This window comes from Schistocerca americana, chromosome 4 (genome assembly GCF_021461395.2).
Source record: "Schistocerca americana isolate TAMUIC-IGC-003095 chromosome 4, iqSchAmer2.1, whole genome shotgun sequence".
NCBI lineage: Eukaryota > Metazoa > Arthropoda > Insecta > Orthoptera > Acrididae > Schistocerca > Schistocerca americana.
The window spans coordinates 89,041,103-89,062,076 of record NC_060122.1 but is presented as its reverse complement, the minus strand read 5'-3'; positions in this window follow the sequence as shown (position 1 = coordinate 89,062,076).

Genomic DNA, 20,974 nt, shown 5'->3' with positions numbered 1-20,974 from the left:
TTTTAATCCAACAGGTAAACAGTGGTGTGAGAGAAGAGTTAAACTTTACTTGACTAGCGTGACAATTTGGGGGTCCCTTAACTGGCATAAGTTCGGTAACAAACTGAAATGCAATTTAAAGACACTCAAGTAAGGATATTGTGAAACACTTCATCAACGCCCACATAGCCACTCCAGTTTATACGTAAATCCACCAGGGCACAAATCAGTATTTCGACACGTGACGTGTGAACACTCATTGCTCAGCGGCGCAAGCCAGAATACTACAGAAAGAAGTCTCGTTGTAACTCCACCAGATGAAGATGCACCAAACTAACAACTCACCTTGGACAATATTAATCCAAATGCCGCTAATAAGGTAATGGCCAGAATAACACCGTCCCGTAGCCACAGCGTGAGGAAGGTTCAACTCGTAAACAGAATGAACGACAGCGAGTCACTGCAGCACCTCCAGTTTCGCTGCTCGGCCGGCCCCAATGCAGCTGCCACACTCACACCACTTGCCGACGCGACTTTCGCGATCTTCCGGCGTCGCTCAGCTCAGGCCCGCTCGTCTGTCTCTCTCTCTCTCTCTCTCTCTCTCTCTCTCTCTCTCTCTCTGCCCGAGACTCCCTTTCGGCTTCCCCCACGGAATCCCAGAGGGCGCACCAACCCGCGCACCGCAAAGCGAATCGAAAGAGATCGAACACACTACACCGGAACAATGAATTCGCAGGAGCACACGGCACAGAAGTGTTGGTGATATAAAACTGGAAACAACTGATATAATTCGATTCCATAAGGTGATATGGAAGCATGTTTTGAGACTCATGAAGCAAAATCAAAATTATCCGTTTCTAAAAGCATGTTTGCCGTGCGCCCGCGTTAAATTTACAGCAATTCCCCCGGACTGGGAATCTCTCTGGCCCGCAAGGGCGCATGCAGCGTTATTGTCGCCGGTGGAGGGCAGGTTGGAGGAGGAGGTAGCTGGGGGCTGCGGCGACCGTGAGAAGAGGTGTGTGACACGAGCGGCGAGGGGTGCAAGTGAGGCGACGCGTTGTTGTGGCCAAGTGTCTGCCGTGGCCCGTTGGCAAGACTGGTCCCTGTGCTCACTGCGGGTTTGGCGGAGTCGAGTGTTGGTCGGAGCCGTGAACATGGCTCGTTAAAGGCTACTTCGGGGGGACGCACAGTATTCGGCGGGTCCTCTGCTACTGAAATTGCAAGAAATTTGTGTCCATTGTGGTGCCAGGTTAGAGTCTTGTCTGACCTTTGCAAGTACTGGACGTGGTGGCGTCTGCTGGATGACACCCATGGGTTTCCGACCACTAGTAATCGTTGTTACATCCTTCTCTCGGAGCTCTCTAAGCAAGCGTTTGTCTATGGGCGCTGGATTTTAAGAGAAATCACGGTGAGCATCCGATTAGTGTGCACGTCACTAGGTGTCGTGTGGTGGCTATTTTGACTCCGTATCCTGGTTGCCCGTTGTTATGTAGATAAATGTGTTATTCTTGAAGGTTTTGCTTGGTACTACTTGAGTGCAGTTCTGGTAGCGTGTGTGGGCTTGTGGCTGTCACTATTCCAAACTGATTTTGAATCTAAGGGTATAGAATGTAGACGTAATTCTTATGATTTACAAATTGTACTTTATAGTGAGTGAAGATTTTTTACCTTATTTCTCAAGCATGTCTATAGTTACCTGTTGGCTGGTGTCTCGAGCTCAAGCTGTGTTGCTAAATTGTTTGCATCTACAAAAAAAGCTAAAAAAGAATTTCTGCGTTTGTAGTAGGTTAATTTTTACTAATTAATTAACGAGTGTCTCTGTGTTACAGGATAGGTGGTTGTATCTCTTGTTGACAATGATCTTGTTAAAGATGCCTGAGTACCATGACTGAAATTTTTAACGAAAGTTTCTAGTACTGTGGTAGCGGCAACCACCGTCCTATGTTCGTAGAGAAGGAGGGATTATTGCCACTGGCGTCACCTCTGACACCGCCTCCATCATAAATTTGAACGACTTTTTTCAGTCATTTTGGCTACTTTCAAGGCAATGGCGTTTTGACAATTACTGGCAATTGCCGGTGGTTGATATGTGTGACATAATCATTTGATCAGATGTTTTGCTGTATCCTCCTTTTATTCCATTTAATATTCTTTACAAAAGAGATTTCATTGTACACTGTTGCCCTTTGAGGTGTTTGCCATAACTTGCTTATTGAAATTTAGTCTTTTCAGTTAATGTTATTCCTGGATGTTTGCTTTCAAAAATAAACTCATTAAAGTTTTTAGACCCGTTAATACATTCATTATGGCTGACTACCGTTCCCCTCAATACCATGTCCCGACCGCATTTCAGCGTGCAATATAAATAATTTAAGGCGTGAATTTAAATATAACTACTGAGGATTTCGAATACTCACAGCTGTTTCCCAATATACTTATTCCTTATACGAATATATCACAATGAACTTATCTGTTACCCAAAGCCAAAGCTCAATTCATAGAAAAAATGCCCGAAGTGAGAAAATTATACATATAAGTCCCTTACATAGGCCTACAAGTTTTTCTGATATTAGGTCCAAGGGATACAGTAAACCAGCACTGGTGCATCGGAATCTAATACTGGTCTCCCAGGAGCCGCTCAAAGAACAAACTCTTAGAAGATTCACTCTTATTGTACATAAGTCGGCATTGTGCCTTTTGTATTAAATCCCGATGCAATGTCTGTGTTTCATGGTCACTGAGAAGGTCCAAGGGATACAGTAAACCTGCACTGGTGCATTGGGATCTGATACTGCTCACCCAGAACCCGCTCAGAGCACAAACTCTTAGAAGATTCACTCTTCTTGTACTTAAGTCGGCATTGTGCCATTTGTATTAAATCCCGATGCAATTTCTGTGTTTCATGGTCAATGTGAAGGTCCAAGGGATACAGTAAACCTGCACTGGTGCATCGGAATCTAATACTGGTCGCCCAGAAACCGCTCAAAGCACAAACTCTTGGAAGATTCACTCTTCTTGTACTTAAGTCGGCATTGTTCCTTTTGTATTCATCCTCGATGCAACTTCTGTGTTTCATGGTCAATGGGAAGGTCCAAGGGATACAGTAAACCTGCACTGGTGCATCGAAATCTAATACTGGTCTCCCAGGGGGCGCTCAAAACACAAACCCTTAGAAGATTCACTCATCTTGTACTTAAGTCGGCATTGTGCCTTTTGTATTCAATGACGATGCAATTTCTGTGTTTCATGGTCAATGAGAAGGTCCAAGGGATACAGTAAACCTCCACTCGTACATCGGAAACTAATACTGCTCTCCCAGGAGTCGCTCAAATCACAAACTCTTAGAAGATTTACTCTTCTTGTACTTATGTCGGCATTCTGGGTTTTGTACTCAATCCCGATGCAATTTCTGTGTTTGATGGTAACTCTTAAGGTCCAACGGATACAGTAAACCTGCACTGGAGCATCAGAATACAATACTGGTCTCCCACGAGCCGCTCAATGCACAAACTCTTAGAAGATTCACTCTTCTTGTACTGAAGTCTTCATAGTGCATTTTGTTTTCAATCCCTATGCAATATCTGTGTTTCGTGCTCTATGTGAAGGTCCAACGCATACAGTAAACCTGCACTGGTGCATCGGAATATAATACTGGTCTCCCAGGAGCTGCTCATAGCACAAACTCTAAGAAGATTGACTCATCTTCTACTTAACTCGGTATTGTGCCTTTTGTATTCAATTCCGATGCAATTTCAGTGTTTCATGGTCAATATGAAGGTCCAAGGGATACAGTAAACCTGCACTGGTGCGTCGGAATCTAATACTGGTCTCCCAGGAGACGCTCAACGCACAAACTGATAAATGATTCACTCTTCTTGTACTTAAGTCGGCATATGTCTTTTGTATTCAATCCCGATGCAAATTCTATGTTTCGTGGCCAATGTGAAAGTCCAAGGGATGCAGTAAACCTGTACTGGTGCGACGGATCTAATACTGGTCTCCCAGGAGACGCACAAAGCACAAACCGATAGCAGATTCACTCTTCTTAAACTTAAGTCGGTACTGTTCCTTTTGTATTCAATCCCGATGCAACTTCTGTGTTTCATGGTCAATGTGAGGGTCTAAGGTGTACAGCAAACTTGCACTGGTGCATTGGAATCTAATACTGGTCCCCCACTAGGCGCTCAAAACCCAAACCCTTACAAGATTTACTCTTGTTGTACTTAAGTTCTTCATTGTGCCTTTTGTATTCAATCCCGATGTAACTTCTGTGTTTCATGGTCAATGTGAAGGTCCAAGGGATACAGTAAACCTCCACTGGTACATCGGAAACTAATACTGGTCTCCCAGGTGACGCTCAAATCACAAACTCTTAGAAGATTCGTTCTTCTTTTACTGAAGTCGGCATTGAGCCTTTTGTACTCAATCGCGAAGCAATTTCCGTGTTTCATGGTCAATGCGTAGGTATAACGGATACTGTAAACCTGCACTGGCGCAAATGAATGTAATACTGGTCTCCCAGGAGCCCCTCAAACCACAATCCGTTAGAAGATTCACTCTTCTTGTAGTTAAGTCGGCATTGTGCTTTTTGTTTCAATCCCGATGCAATTTCTGTGTTTGATGGTAACTGTTAAGGTCCAAGGGATCCAGTAAACCAGCACTGGTACATCGCTATCTGATACTGGTCTCCCAGGAGGCGCACAAAGCACAAACCCTTAGAAGATTCACCCTTCTTGTACTTAAGTCGGCATTGTGCCCTTTGTATTCAATCCCGATGCATTTTCTCTGTTTCCTGGTCATTGTGAAAGTCCAAGGGATACAGTAAAACTGCACTGGTGCGTCGGAGTCTAATACTGGTCTCCCAGGAGACGCTCAAATCACAAACTCTTAGAAGATTTACTCTTCTTGTACTTCAGTCGGCATTGTGCGTTTTGCAATCAATCCCGATGCTATTTCTGTGTTTCATGGTCAATGCGAAAGTCCATGGGATACAGTAAACCTGCACTCGTGCATCGGAATTTAATACTGGTCTCCCAGGAGCCGCTCAAAGCACAAACTCTTAGAAGATTGACTCATCTTGTACTTAAGTCAGCATTGTGCGTTTTGTATTCAATCCCGATGCAATTTCAGTGTCTCATGGTCAATATGAAGGTCCAAGGGATACAGCAAACCTGCACTGGTGCGTCGGAGCTAATACTGGTCTCCCAGGAGACGCTCAAAGCACAAACCGATGGAAGATTTACTCTTCTTGTACTTAAGTCAGCATGTGTCTTTTGTATTCAATCCCAATGCAAATTCTATGTTTCGTGGCCAATTTGAAGTTCCAAGGGATACAGTAAACCTGCACTGGTGCATCGGAATCTAATACTGGTCTCTCAGGAGCTGCTCAAACAACAAACCCTTAGAAGATTCACTCTTCTTGTACTTAAGTCGGCATTGTGCTTTTTGTTTCAGTACCGATGCAATTTCTGTGTTTGATGGTAACTGTTAAGGTCCAAGGGATTTAGTAAACCAGCACTGGTACAGCGGTATGTAATACTGGTCTCCCAGGAGGCGCCCAATGCACAAACTCTTAGAAGATTCACTCTTCTTGTACTTAAGTCGGTACTGTTCCTTTTGTATTCAAACCCGATGCAACTTCTATGTTTCATGGTCAATGTGAGGGTCTAAGGGATACAGTTAGTTTGCACTGGCGCATTGGAATCTAATACTGGTTACCCAAGAGGCGCTCAAAACACAAACCCTTAGAAGATTCATTCTTCGTGTACTTAAGTCTGCATTGTGCCTTTTGTTTTCAATCCCGATGCAATATCTGTGTTTCATGGTCAATGTGAAGGTCTAAGGGATACAGTAAACCTGCACAGGTGCGTCGGAGTCTAATACTGGTCTCCCAGGAGACGCTCAATTCACAAACTCTTAGAAGATTTACTCTTCTTGTACTCAAGTCGGCATTCTGGGTTTTTTATTCAATCCGGATCCAATATCTGTAATTGATGGTAACAGTTATGGTCGGAGGGATACAGTAAACCTGCACTGGTGTATCGGAATCCAATACTGGACTCCCAATGGCCGCTCAATGCACAAACACCTTGAAGTCTCACTCTTCCTGTACTTATGTCGGCTTTGTGCCCTTTGTATTCAATCACAATGCAATTTCTGGGTTTCATGGTCAATGTGAAGGTCCAAGGGATACAGTAAACCTGCACTGGTGCAAATGAATCTAATACTGGTGTCCCAGGAGCCACGCAAAGCACAAACTGTTAGAAGATTCACTCTTCTTGTACATAAGTCGGCACTGTACACTTTGTCTTCAATCCCGATTCAATTTCTGGGTTTCATCGCCAATGTGAAGGTCCAAGTGAAACAGTAAACCTGCACTGATGCGTCGGAATTCAATACTGTTATCCCAGGAGCTGCTCAATACACAAACTTTTAGATGATTCACTCTTCTTGTACTGAAGTCGCATTGTTCCTTTCGATTCAATCCCGATGCAATTTCTCTGTTTCATGGTCGCTGTTAAATTCCTAGGGATACAGTAATCCTGCACTGGTGCGCCAGAATCTAATACTGGCCTCCCAGGAGCCTCTCAAAGCACAAACTCTTAGAGGATTCGCTCTTCTTTTACTTAAGTCGGCATTGTGCATTTTGTATTCAAGTCCGAAGCAATTTCTGTGTTTCATGGTCAATGTGAACGTCCAAGGGTTACAGTAAACCTGCACTGGTGCATCGGAATTCAATACTGTTCTCTCAGGAGCCACTCAAACACAAACTCTTAGAAGATTCACTCTTCTTTTACTTAAGTCGGCATTGTGCAATTTGTAGTCAATCCCTATGCAATATCTGTGTTTCATGGTCTATGTGAAGGTCCAACGGATACAGTAAACCTGCACTGGTGCATCGGAATCTAATACTGGTCTCCCAGGAGCCGCTCACAGCACAAACTCTAAGAAGATTGACTAATCTTCTACTTAAATCGGCATTGTGCCTTTTGTATTCAATCCCGATGCAATTTCAGTGTTTCATGGTCAATGTGAAGGTCCCAGGGATACAGTAAACCTGCACTGGTGCGACGGAATTTAATACTGGTCTCCCAGGAGACGCCCAAAGCACAAACTCTTAGAAGATTCACTCTTCTCGTACTTAATTCGGCATTGTGCCATTTGTATTAAATCCCGATGCAATTTCTGTGTTTCATGGTCAATGTGAAGGTCCAAGGGATACAGTAAACCTGCACTGGTGCATCGGAATTCAATACTGTTCTCCCAGGAGCCGCTCAGTACACAAACTCTTTGAAGATTTACTCTTCTTGTACTGAAGTCGCATTGTGCCTTTTGTATTCAATCCCAAAGCAATTTCTCTGTTTCATGGTCGCTGTTAAATTCCAAGGGATACAGTAATCCTGCACTGGTGCGCCGGAATCTAATACTGGTCTCCCAGGAGCCCCTCAAAGCATAAACTCTTAGAGGATTCGCTATTCTTTTACTTAAGTCGGCATTGTGCCTTTTGTATTCAATCCCGAAGCAATTTCTGTGTTTCATGGTCAATGTGAAGGCCCAACTCATTCAGTAAACCTACACTAGTGGAAATGAATCTAGTACTGGTCTCCCAGGAGCCACTCAAACATAAACTCTTAGAAGATTCACTCTTCTTGTACTTAAGTCGGCATTGTGCATTTTGTATTTAATCCCTATGCAATATCTGTATTTCATGGTCTATGTGAAGGTCCAACGGATACAGTAAACCTGCACTGGTGCAAATGAATCTAATACTGGTCTCAAAGGAGAGACTCAAACGCTAACCCTTAGATGATTCAGTCTTCTTGTACTTAAGTCGGCATTGTGCACTTTGTAATCAATCCCAATGTAATATCTGTCTTTCATTGTCTACGTGAAGGTGCAACGGATACAGTAAAACTCCACTGGTGCATCTGAATCTAATACTGGTTTCCTAGGAGCCGCTCATAGCACAAACTCTTAGAAGATTGACTCATCTTGTACTTAAGTCGGCATTGTGCGTTTTGTATTCAATCCCGATGCAATTTCAGTGTCTCATGGTCAATATGAAGGTCCAAGGGATACAGCAAACCTGCACTGGTGCGTCGGAGCTAATTCTGGTCTCCCAGGAGACCCTCAAAGCACAAACCGATAGAAGATTCACTCTTCTTGTACTTAAGTCGGCATGTGTCTTTTGTATTCAATCCCGATGCAAATTCTATGTTTCGTGGCCAATTTGAAGTTCCAAGGGATACAGTATACCTGCACTGGTGCATCGGAATCTAATACTGGTCTCTCAGGAGCCGCTCAAACAACAAACCCTTAGAAGATTCACTCTTCTTGTACTTAAGTCGGCATTGTGCTTTTTGTTTCAGTACCGACGCAATTTCTGAGTTTGATGGTAACTGTTAAGGTCCAAGGGATTTAGTATACCAGCACTGGTACATCGGTATCTAATACTGGTCTCCCAGGAGGCGCCCAATGCACAAACTCTTGGAAGATTCACTCTTCTTGTACTTAAGTCGGTACTGTTCCTTTTGTATTCAATCCCGATGCAACTTCTATGTTTCATGGTCAATGTGAGGGTCTAAGGGATACAGTTAGTTTGCACTGGCGCATTGGAATCTAATACTCGTCACCCAAGAGGCGCTCAAAACACAAACCCTTAGAAGATTCACTCTTCGTGTACTTAAGTCTGCATTGTGCCTTTTGTTTTCAATCCCGATGCAATTTCTGTGTTTCACGGTCAGTGTGAAGGCCTAAGGGATACAGTAAACCTGCACTGGTGCGTCAGAGTCTAATACTGGTCTCCCAGGAGACGCTCAAATCACAAACTCTTAGAAGATTTACTCCTCTTGTCATTAAGTCGGCATTCTGGATTTTTTATTCAATCCGGATCCAATATCTGTGTTTGATGGTAACTGTTATGGTCGAAGTGATACAGTAAACCTGCACTGGTGTATCGGAATCCAATACTGGATTCCCAGGGGCCGCTCAATGCACAAACACCTTGAAGTCTCACTCTTCCTGTACTTATGTTGGCTTTGTGCCCTTTGTATTCAATCCCGATGCAATTTCTGTGTTTCTGGTCAATGTGAAGGTCCAAGGGATACAGTAAACCTGCACTGGTGCAAATGAATCTAATACTGGTGTCCCAGGAGCCACGCAAAGCACAAACTGTTAGAAGATTCACTCTTCTTGTACATAAGTCGGCACTGTACACTTTGTCTTCAATCCCGATTCAATTTCTAGGTTTCATCGCTAATGTGAAGGTCCAAGGGATACAGTAAACCTGCACTGGTGCGTCGTAATTCAATACTGTTATCCCAGGACCCGCTCAATACACAAACTTTTACAAGATTCACTCTTCTTGTACTGAAGTCGCATTGTTCCTTTCGATTCAATCCCGATGCAATTTCTCTGTTTCATGGTCGCTGTTAAATTCCTAGGGATACAGTAATCCTCCACTGGTGCGCCAGAATCTAATACTGGCCTCCCAGGAGCCTCTCAAAGCACAAACTCTTAGAGGATTCGCTCTTCTTTTACTTAAGTCGGCATTGTGCATTTTGTATTCAAGTCCGAAGCAATTACTGTGTTTCATGGTCAATGTGAACGTCCAAGGGATACAGTAAACCTGCACTGGTGCATCGGAATTCAATACTGTTCTCCCAGGAGCCACTCAAACACAAACTCTTAGAAGATTCACTCTTCTTTTAGTTAAGTCGGCATTGTGCATTTTGTAGTCAATCCCGATGCAATTTCAGTGTTTCATGGTCAATGTGAAGGTCCCAGGGATACAGTAAACCTGCACTGGTGCATCGGAATTCAATACTGGTCTCCCAGGAGCCGTTCAAAGCACAAACTCTTTGAAGATTCACTCTTCTTGTACTGAAGTCGGCATTGTGCCTTTTGTATTCAATCCCGATGCAATTTCTGTGTATCATGGTCACTGTTAAATTCCAAGGGATTCAGTAATCCTGCACTGGTGCGCCAGAATCTAATACTGGTCTCCCAGGAGCCCCTCAAAGCACAAATTCTTAGAAGATTCGCTCTTCTTTTACTTTAGTCGACATTGTGCCTTTTGTATTCAATCCCGAAGCAATTTCTGTGTTTCATGGTCAATGTGATGGTCCAACGGATACAGTAAACCTGCACTGTTGCAAATGAATCTAATACTGGTCTCCCAGGAGCCACTCTAACGCAAACTCTTAGAAGATTCAGTCTTCTTGTGCTTATGTCGGCATTGTGCACTTTGTAATCAATCCCTATGCAATATCAGTGTTTCATGGACTATGTGAAGGTGCAACGGATACAGTAAACCTGCACTGGTGCATCGGAATTTAATACAGGTCTCCCAGGAGCCGCTCATAGCACAAACTCTTAGATGATTGACTCATCTTGTACTTAAAGTTACGTTGTGCAAGACGCGACAGTTGGCTGCGACTGCGACGCTGCCCCCTCCTCTTTTCCCACCCTGGCAGACGGCGACACGGCCGCAACACGACTGGAGTCGTCGCTGTTTCCCAAGCTCCGGTCGGCGGCGGCGGATTCAAATACATAAGAAAAATAAGAATTCCGATTTTCTTGCTGTAAAAAATACTGTATGTTAATGCAACAAAGTTACATCGGCTCTCAGAGTTAGTTTTTCGATACAGATTCTCCTTTTACTTTAAAAAAGTGAAAAGTATCTCTTCCGGTTTTGCGTGTTTTTTTTTCGCTGTATATTACTTCTCTATTAATTGTGAGGAAAGTAAAAGGCACAAAAAATTGATGTTTGCGTATCTTACAGTTTCACATCACAGCTTGATAATGAGGTGTCTTTTTTGGATATTCGTCACAGTTATTCCGGTACTTAATTTACAAGTAACCTACTGCATAAAATTTGAATTGTGTACAGTGAAAAATGTGGTCGCTGGCTACTTTACGTATGGTTCACGTTAGGTCATACATCGTTGCCGATGAAAAGAAGCTAACATATCGAAATTATTTTTAAAGTTGAGATCAGAAAGATATCGATCTCCGTTTCCGAGATTTGGGCTCGTATATCTCCGGGAGCGTCGCGACTAGCCGCCAGTTCTGTCGACGCGCAACGAGAATCGTGTGGTCTTCACACGATAGAGAATGCATTTGTTTTGTTTCGCTGACACATTTGGACCTAATGAAACCATTTGATGTCATATTTCTCCGGTATGAGTTACTAATATTTCTCCATATGCTATTGACAATTTCATTTAAAATGCCACGAAATGTAGGTTTCTTAAAGCCAAGTGATCAAGCAGAACCCAATTTCTTGGTTTTGCTGAGGCATCTGAACCTGTTCCAAGCTTTCTTTCTCGTTTATTTCTCTGATACGAGTCCCGAATATTCCTCCATCTGTTTTTGCACATTTCACCTAAAATTCCAATGAAAGATAAGTTTATTAACAATAAGCGCACGCTAGCGTCATTGCATTGTTTCAAGTTCTTGACAACAAGATAGGGTTACACCTTAAACATTTCTAGAATTTTGATTCTGAACGTCTACAGTATACATTGGCAGAAATGTGGAAGAAATAATGTCCGTGCTTGTTCACAAAATTTCCCCAAATTATACTTGTCAGTTTCTCCCATGCAGAAACTTTTGGAACAAGCTAAGGCAACTTTCATAGCTGACTGAATCTTTATTCCCATCCAAATGAACTTCCATATTCTTATATTCTGACAGCATACATCGTTATGGATGACATGAACATTTAATCTTGCCAAGCTGCACTCAAAAGATGACTCCAGGATTTACAAAAGACGAATTTCAAACCGGGCGAGGTGGTGCAGTGGTTAGACACTGGACTCGCATTCGGGAGGACGACGGTTCAATCCCGCGTCCGGCCATCCTGATTTAGGTTTTCCGTGATTTCCCTAAATCACTCCAGGCAAATGCCGGGATGGTTCCTCTGAAAGGGCACGGCCGCCTTCCTTCCCTGTGCTTTCCTAATCCGATGAGACCGGTGACCACGCTGTCTGGTCTCCTTCCCCAAAAAACCAACCAAACCAACGAATTTCAATTGTGAACTGAGTCAGACCAGAAGGGCCTTGTAAAACAGTAGTGCACTTTTGGCACAAGTTTTTTGAGCACCATCTTCTACCAATGAATTGAAGTGAATGTGACAAATTACTTATTGCAGCATACTGTTTGCGCAATCTGTTGAGAAATGCCTTCCTCAAAAACGAACATCTATTGATTACAGAAAGCTGTACAACAATCTGGTGGTGGTTTTTCACAACTAGAAGGTATCATCAAGACACCAATTTACCGTTTACTTTCGAAGTGAAGGTATTGTAAAATGTAACTTTCTCGTTGTACTTTAGATTGTTCATTTTATAATGTACTTGCCGTTTTCAATTTTTATCGTCACAAAAAGAGTAATGCGAAAATTGACCTTCAAGTTCATTTTCATCATTCTAATTCTACATCTGCATGGATTATACTGATTTTCATAACAGGCCTGAAAAATTTGCATTAATGGAAAAATATTATATATTTCACTCACCTGCCAGTTTCAACTGTGCACCAATTTCTTCCCAAATTCTGTCTCTGAACATAGTGTCTCTATATTTAGGGTTCTTCAAATCGTAAAGGCAAGGATGTTGCGAGACCAGCTCACAGAGCATCGCATCCTGTGAGTGGCTCATTTCAGTTTTCCTTGACTGGCTCGATATCTTTCTGGCAGCCATACGTCTTTGTGTCGTGCGACTTCCGTCGCAACACTGCTCACTGGTGCAGTGCTGCGGCAGCTGCCGCAACAGCCGCGCGTCGCATCCCAAACTCGAACTGCGCATGCGCCAGCAGCCAACTTCTGACGTCACATAGCGACCCGTCGCAGTCGCTAGTGTGCGTCGCGTCTTGGACAACGTACCTTAAGTCGGCATTGTGCCTTTTGAATTCAATCCCGGTGCAATTTCAGTGTTTCATGGTCAATGTGAATGTCCAAGGGATACAGTAAAACTGCATTGGTGCGTCGGATCTAATACTGGTCTCCCAGGAGACGCTCAAAGCACAAACCGATAGCAGATTCACTCTTCTTAAATTTATGTCGGTACTGTTCCTTTGTATTCAATCCCGATGCACCTTCTGTGTTTCATGGTCAATGTGAGGGTCTAAGGGATACAGCAAACTTGCACTGGTGCATTGGAATCTAATACTGGTCACCCACTAGGCGCTCGAAACCCAAACCCTTAGACGACTCACTCTTGTATTACTTAAGTCCGCATTGTGCCTTCTGTATTCAATCGCGATGCAATTTCTGTGTTTAATGGTCAATGTGAAGGTCCAAGGGATACAGTAAACCTCCACTGGTACATCGGAAACTAATTCTGGTCTCCCAGGAGCGCATCAAAGCACGAACTCTTACAAGATTCGCTCTTCTTTTACTTAAGTCGGCATTGTGCCTTTTGTATTCAATCCCGAAGCAAATACTGTGTTTCATGGTCAATGCGCAGGTATAACGGATACAGTAAACCTGCACTGGTGCAAATGAATGTAATACTGGTCTCCCAGGAGACGCTCATAGCACAAACTCTTAGAAGATAGACTCATCTTGTACTTAAGTCGGCATTGTGCCTTTTGTATTCAATCCCGTTGCAATTTCAGTGTCTCATGGTCAATGTGAAGGTCCCAGGGATACAGTAAACCTGCACTGGTGCGACGGAATCTAATACTGGTCTCCCAGGTGACGCCCAAAGCACAAACTCTTAGAAGATTCACTCTTCTTCTACTTAAGTCATCATTCGGGGTTTTGTATTAAATCCCGATGCAATTAATGTGTTTCAAGGTCAATGTGAAAGTACAAGGGATACAGTAAACTTGCACTGGTGAATCGGATTCCAATACTGGTCTCCCAGGAGCCGCTCAAAGCACAAACTCTTACAAGTTTCACTCTTCTTGTACTTAAGTCAGCATTGTACTCTTTGTATTCAATCCTGATTCAATTTCTATGATTCATGGTCAATGTGAAAGTCCAAGGGATACAGTAAACCTGCACTGGTGCATCGGAATGCAATACTGTTCTTCCAGGAGACGCTCAAGGCACAAACCCTTAGAAGATTCACTCTTCTTGTTTTTATGTCGGCATTGTGGCTTTTGTATTCTATCCCGATGCAATTTCTGTGTTTCATGGTCAATGTGAAGGTCCAAGGGATACAGTAAACGTGCACTGGTGCATCGGAATCTAATACTGGTCTCCCAGGAGACGCTCAAAGTACAAACTCTTAGAAGATTCACTCTTCTTGCACTTAAGACGGCATTGTGCCTTTTGTATTCAATCCTGATCCAACATCTGTGTTTCATGGTAACTGTTAAGGTCCAACGGATACAGTAAAGCTGCACTGGTGCATCAGAATCTAAAACTGGTCTCCCAGGAGCCGCTCAAACAACAAACACTTAGAAGATTCACTATTCTTGTACGTAAGTGGGAATTGTGCCTCTTGTATTCAATCCCGATGCAATTTCTGGGTTTCATGGACTCTGCTAAATTCCAAGGGATACAGTAAACGTGCACTGGTACATCGGAATCCAATACTGGTCTCCCAGGAGCCACTCAAAGCAAAACTCTTGGATGATTCACTCTTCTTGTACTTAAGTCGGCATGTGTCTTTTGTATTCAATCCCAATGCAAATTCAATGTTTCTTAGCCAATTTGAAGGTCCAAGGGATACAGTTAACCAGCACTAGTGCATCGGAATCTAATACTGGTCTCCCAGGAAGCGCTCAAGCACAAACACTTAGAGGGTTCACTCTTATCAGACTGAAGTCAGCATTGTTCCTTTTGTATTCAATCCCGATGCAATTTCTGTGTTTCATGGTGAATGTGAAGAACCAAGGGATACAGTAAACCTGCACAGGTGCATCGGAATCTAATACTTGTCTCCCAGGAGCCGCTCTAAACACAAACTCTTAGAAGATTCACTCTTCTTGTACTTAAGTCGGCATTGTGCCTTTTCTGATCAATTCCGATGCAATTTCTGTGTTTCATGGTCACTGTTACATTCCAAGGGATACAGTAAACTGGCACTGCTGCATCACAATCTAATACTGGTCTCCCAGTAGCCGCTCAAAGCACAAACCCTTAGAAGAGTCACTCTTCTTGTACTTAAGTCGGCATTGTGCATTTTGTATTCAATCCCGATGATATGTCTGTGTTTCGTGGTCAGTGTGGAAGTGCATGGGATACAGTAAACCTGCACTGGTGCATCGGAGTTTAATATTGGTCTGCCACGAGCCGCTCAAAGCACAGACTCTTAGAAGATTCACTCTTCTTGTACTTATGTCGGAATTGTGCCATTTGTACTAAATCCCGATGCAATTTCTGTGTTTCATGGTCAATGTGAAGGTCCAAGGGATTCAGAAAATCTGCACTGGTGCATCGGAATCTAATACTGGTCTCCAAGGAGACCCTCAAAGCACAAACTGTCAGAAGATTTACTCCTCTTGTACTTAAGACGCTTTTGCCTGTTTTGTTCAATCTCGATGCAATTTCTATGTTTCGTGGTCAATGAGAAGGTGGAAGTGATGCAGTAAACCTGCACTGGTGCATCGGAAACTAATACTAGTCTCCCAGGAGTCGCTTAAAGCACAAACTCTTTGAAGATTCATTCTTCTTGTATTTAAGTCGGAATTGTGCTTTTTGTATTCAATTCCGACGCAATATCTGTGTTTCACGGTAACTGTTAAGGTCCACGGGATACAGTAAAGCTGCACTGGTGCATCAGAATCTAAAACTGGTCTCCCAGGAACCGAACAAAACACAAACTCGTAGAAGATTCAGTGTTCTTTTACTTAAGTCGGCATTGTGCCTTTTGAATTCAATCCCGATGCAATGTCTGTGTATCATGGATAATTTGCAGGACCAAGGGATACAGTAAACCTGCACTGGTGCATCGGAATCTAATACTGATCTCCCAGGAGCCGCTCAAAGCACAAACCCTTAGAAGATTCACTCCTCTTGTACGTAAGTCGGCATTGTGCATTTTCTACTCAACCCCTACGGAATCTAATACTGGTCTCCAAGGAGACCCTCAAAGCACAAGCTCTAAGAAGATTAACTTTTCTTGTACTTAAGTTGCCATTCGGGGTTTTGTAGTCAATCCCGATGCAATATCTGTGTTTTATGGTCAATGTGAAGGTCCAAGGGATACAGTAAGCCTGCACTGGTGCATCGGAATTCAATACTGTTCTCCCAGGAGCCGCTCAATACACAAACCCTTAGAAGATACCCTCTTCTTGTACTGAAGTCGCATTGTGCCTTTTGAATTCAATTCCGATGCAATTTCTGTATTTCATGGTCAATGTGAAAGTCCAATGGATACAGATACCAGCACTGGTGCATCGAAATCTATTACCGGTCACCCAGGAGACGCTCAAGGCACAAACCCTTAGAAGATTCACTCTTCTTGTACTTAAGTCGGCATTGTGGCTTTTGTATTCAATCCCGATGCAATTTCTGTGTTTCATGGTCTATGTGAAGGTCCAACAGATACAGGAAACCTGCACTGGTGCATCGGAATCTAATACTGGTCTCCCAGTAGCCGCTCAAAGCACAAACCCTTAGAAGATTCACTCCTCTTGTACTTATGTCGGCATTGTGCCTTTTGTATTCGATCCCGATGCTATTCCTGTAATTCGTGGTCAATGTGAAAGTCCATGGGATACAGTAAACCTCCACTGGTGCATCTGAACTTAATACTGGTCTCCCAGGAGCCACTCAACGCACAAACTCTTAGAAGATTCACTCTTCTTGTACTTAAGTCGGCATTGTGACATTTGTATTAAATCCCGATGCAATTTCTGTGTTTCATGGTCATTGTGAAGGTCGTAGGGATACAGTAAACCTGCACTGGTGCATTGGAATCTAATACTGGGCTCCCAGGAACCGATCAAAGCACAAACTCGTAGTAGATTCACTGTTCTTGTACTTAAGTCGGCATTGTGCCATTTGAATTCAATCCCGATGCAAATTCTCTGTTTCGTGGTCAATGTGAAGGTCCAGGGGATCCAGTAAACCTGCAATGGTGCATCGGAATCTAATACTGGTCTCCCAGTAGCCGCTCAAAGCACAAACGCTGAGAAGATTCACTCTTCTTGTACTTCAGTCGGCAATGTGCTTTTTGTATTAAATCCCGATGCAATATCTGGGTTTCGCGGTTACTGTTAAATTCCAAGAGATCCAGTAAACCTGCACTGGTACATCGGAATCTAATACTGGTCTCCCAGGAACCACTCAAAACACAAACTGCTAGAAGATTCACTCTTCTTGTACTTAAGTTGGCATTCTGCCTTCTGTATTCAATCCCAATGCCATTTCTGTGTTCCATGGTAACTGTTAAGGTCCAAGGGATACAGTAAACCAGCACTGATGCATCGGAATCAAATACTGGTCTCCCAGGAGCCGCTCAAAGCACAAACACTTAGAAGATTCACTCTTCTTGTACATAAGTCGGCATTGTGCCCTTTGTATTCAATCCCGATGCAATATCTGGGTTACACGGTTACTGTTAAATTCCAAGGGATACAGTAAACCGGCACTGGTACATCGGAATCTAATACTGGTCTCCCAGGAACCACTCAAAGCACAAACTGCTAGAAGATTCACTCTTGTTGTACTTAAGTCGGTGCGTGTCATTTGTATTCAATCCCAATGCAAATTCTATGTTTCGTGGCCAATGTGAAAGTCCGAGGGATACAGTAAACCTGCACTAGTGCATCGGAATCTAATACTGGTCTCCCAGGAGCCGCTCAATCACAAAATCTTAGAAGATTCACTCTTCTTGTACTTAATGCGGCATTGTGCCTTTTTTATTCAATACCGATGCAATATCTGTGTTTCATGGTCACAGTTAAAGTCCAAGGGATACAGTATACCTGCGCCAGTGCATTGGAATCTTATACTGGTCTCTCAGGAGTCGCTCAAAACATAAACCCTTGGAAGATTCACTCTTCTTGTACTTATGTCGGCATTGTGTTATTAGTAATAAATCCCGATGAAATTTCTGCGTTTCATGGTCAATGTGAAGGTCCTAGGGATACAGTAAACTTGCACTGGCGCATCGGAATCTAACACTGGTCTCCCAGGAGCCGCTCAAAGCACAAAATCTTAGAAGATTCACTCGTCTTGTACTTAAGTTGTGCGTCGTGCCTTTTGTATTCAATCCCGATGCAATTTCTGGGTTTCATGGTCATTGTGAAGTTCCACGGGATACAGTAAACCTGCACTGGTGCATCGGAATCTAATACTGGTCTTCAAGGAGCCGCTCAAAGATCAAACTGTTAGAAGATTCACTCTTCTCGTACTTAAGACGGCATGTGCCTTATGTATTAGATCCCGATGCAATTTCTAAGTTTCGTGGTCAATGCGAAGATCCAAGGGATACAGTAATCACGCACTGGTGCATCGGAATCTGATACTGGTCTCCCGGGAGACACTCAAAGCACAAACTCTTTGAAGATTCACTCGCCTTGTACTTAAGTCAGCATTGTGACTTTTGTATTCAATCCCGATGCAATTTCTGTGTTTCATGGTCACTGTGAAGGTCCATTTGATTCAGTAAACCTGCACTGGTGCATCGGGATCTGATACTGGTCACCCAGAACCCGCTCAGAGCTGGAACTCTTAGATGATTCACTCATCTTGTACTTAAGTCGGCATTGTGTTTTTTGTATTCAACCCCTATGCAATCTCTGTGTTTCATGGTCAATGAGAAGGTCCAACGGATACAGTAATTCTGCACTGGTGCATCAGAATCTGATACTGGTCTCCCAGAAACCGCTCAAAGCACAAACTCTTAAAAGATTCACTCTTCTTGTACTTTAGTCGGCAATCTGCCTTTTGTATACAAGCCCGATGCAATTTCTGTGTTTCATGGTGTATGTGAAGGTCCATGGGATACAGTAAACCTCCACCGGCACATCGGAAACTAATACTGGTTTCGTAGGAGACGCTCAAATCACAAACTCTTAGTAGAGTTACTCTTCTTGTACTTAAGTCGGCATTGTGCCTTTTGCATTCAATCCCGAAGGAACTTCTGTGTTTCATGGGCAATGTGAAGGTCCAACGGATACAGTTAACCTGCACTGGTGCAAATGAATCTAATACTGGTCTCCCAGGAGCCGCTCAAAGCACAAACCCCTAGAAGATTCACTCTTCTATAACTTATGTCGGCATTGTGCCTTTTGTGTTCAATCCCGATGCAATTTCTGTGTTTCATGGTCAATGTGAAGGTCCAAGGGATAGAGTAAACCTGCACTGGTGCAAATGAATCTAATACTGGTCTCCCAGGAGCCGCTCAAAGCACAAACCCCTAGAAGATTCACTCTTCTATAACTTATGTCGGCATTGTGCCTTTTGTGTTCAATCCCGATACAATTTCTGTGTTTCATGGTCAATGTGAAGGTCCAAGTGATACAGTAAACCTCAACTGGTACATTGGAAACTAATACTGGTCTCCCAGGAGCCACTCAAAGCACAAACTGTGGGAAGATTCACTCTTCTTGTACATCAATCGGCATGTGTCTTTAGTATTCATTCCCAATGCAAATTCTATGTTTCGAGGTCAATGTGAAGATCCAAAGGATACAGTAAACCTGCACTGGTGCATCGGAATCTAATACTGGTCTCCCAGGAGCCGCTCAAAGCACAAACTCTTTGAAGATTCGGTCTTCTTCTACTTAAGTCGGCATTGTGCCTTTTGTATTCAATCCCGAAGAAAATTCTGTGTTTCATGGTCAATGTGAAGGTCCAATTGATTTAGTTAACCTGCACTGGTGCATCGGGATCTGATACTGGTGACCCAGAACCCGCGCAAAGCTGAAACTCTTAGATGATTCACTCATCTTGTACTTAAGTCGGCATTGTGCTTTTTGTATTCAATCCCTATGCAATTTCTGTGTTTCATGGTCAATGAGAAGGTCCAACGGATACAGTAATTCTGAACTGGTGCATCAGAATCTAATACTGGTCTCCCAGAAACCGCTCAAAGCACAAACTCTTAGAAGATTCACTCATCTTGTACTTAAATCGGCATTCTGCCTTTTGTATTACAGCCCGATTCAATTTCTGTGTTTCATGGTGTATGTGAAGGTCCAAGGGATACAGCAAACCTCCACTGGTACATCGGAAACTAATACTGCTCCCGTAGGAGACGCTCAAATCACAAACTCTTAGTAGAGTTACCCTTCCTGTACTTAAGTCGGCATTCTGGGTTTTGTATTCAATCCTGATGCAATTGCTGTGTTTGATGGTAACTGTTAAGGCCCAAGGTATACAGCAAACCTCCACTGGTGCATTGGAATCCAATACTGGTCTCCCAGGAACCGCTCAAATCACAAACTCTTTGAAGATTCGGTCTTCTTTTACTTAAGTCGGCATTGTGCCTTTTGTATTGAATCCCGAAGCAATTTCTGTGTTTCATGGTCAATGTGAAGGTCCAACGGAAACAGTAAACCTGCACTGGTGCAAATTAATCTAATACTGGCCTCCCAGGAGCCACTCAAAGCACAAACTGTTAGAAGATTCACTCTTCTTGTACATAAATCGGCATGTGTCTTTAGTATTCATTCTCAATGCAAATTCTATGTTCCATGGTCAATGTGAAGGTCCAAGGGATACAGTAAACCTGCACTGGTGCATCGGAATCTAATACTGGTCTCCCAGAAGTCGCTCAAAGCAGAAACCCTTAGAAGATTCACTCTTCTAGTACTTAAGTCGGCAAATTGCCTCTTGTAATCAATACCGATGTAATTTCTGTGTTTCATTGTTAATGTGAAGGTCCAAGTGATACAGTATACCTACACTGGTACATTGGAAAGTAAAACTGGTCTCCATGGAGACGCTCAAAGCACAAACTCATATTAAATGTGAAGGTCCAAGGGATGCAGTTAACCTGCACTGGTGCATCGGAATCTAATAATGGTATTCCAGGAGCTGCTCAAAACACAAACTCTTAGATGATACACACATCTTGTACTTAAGTCG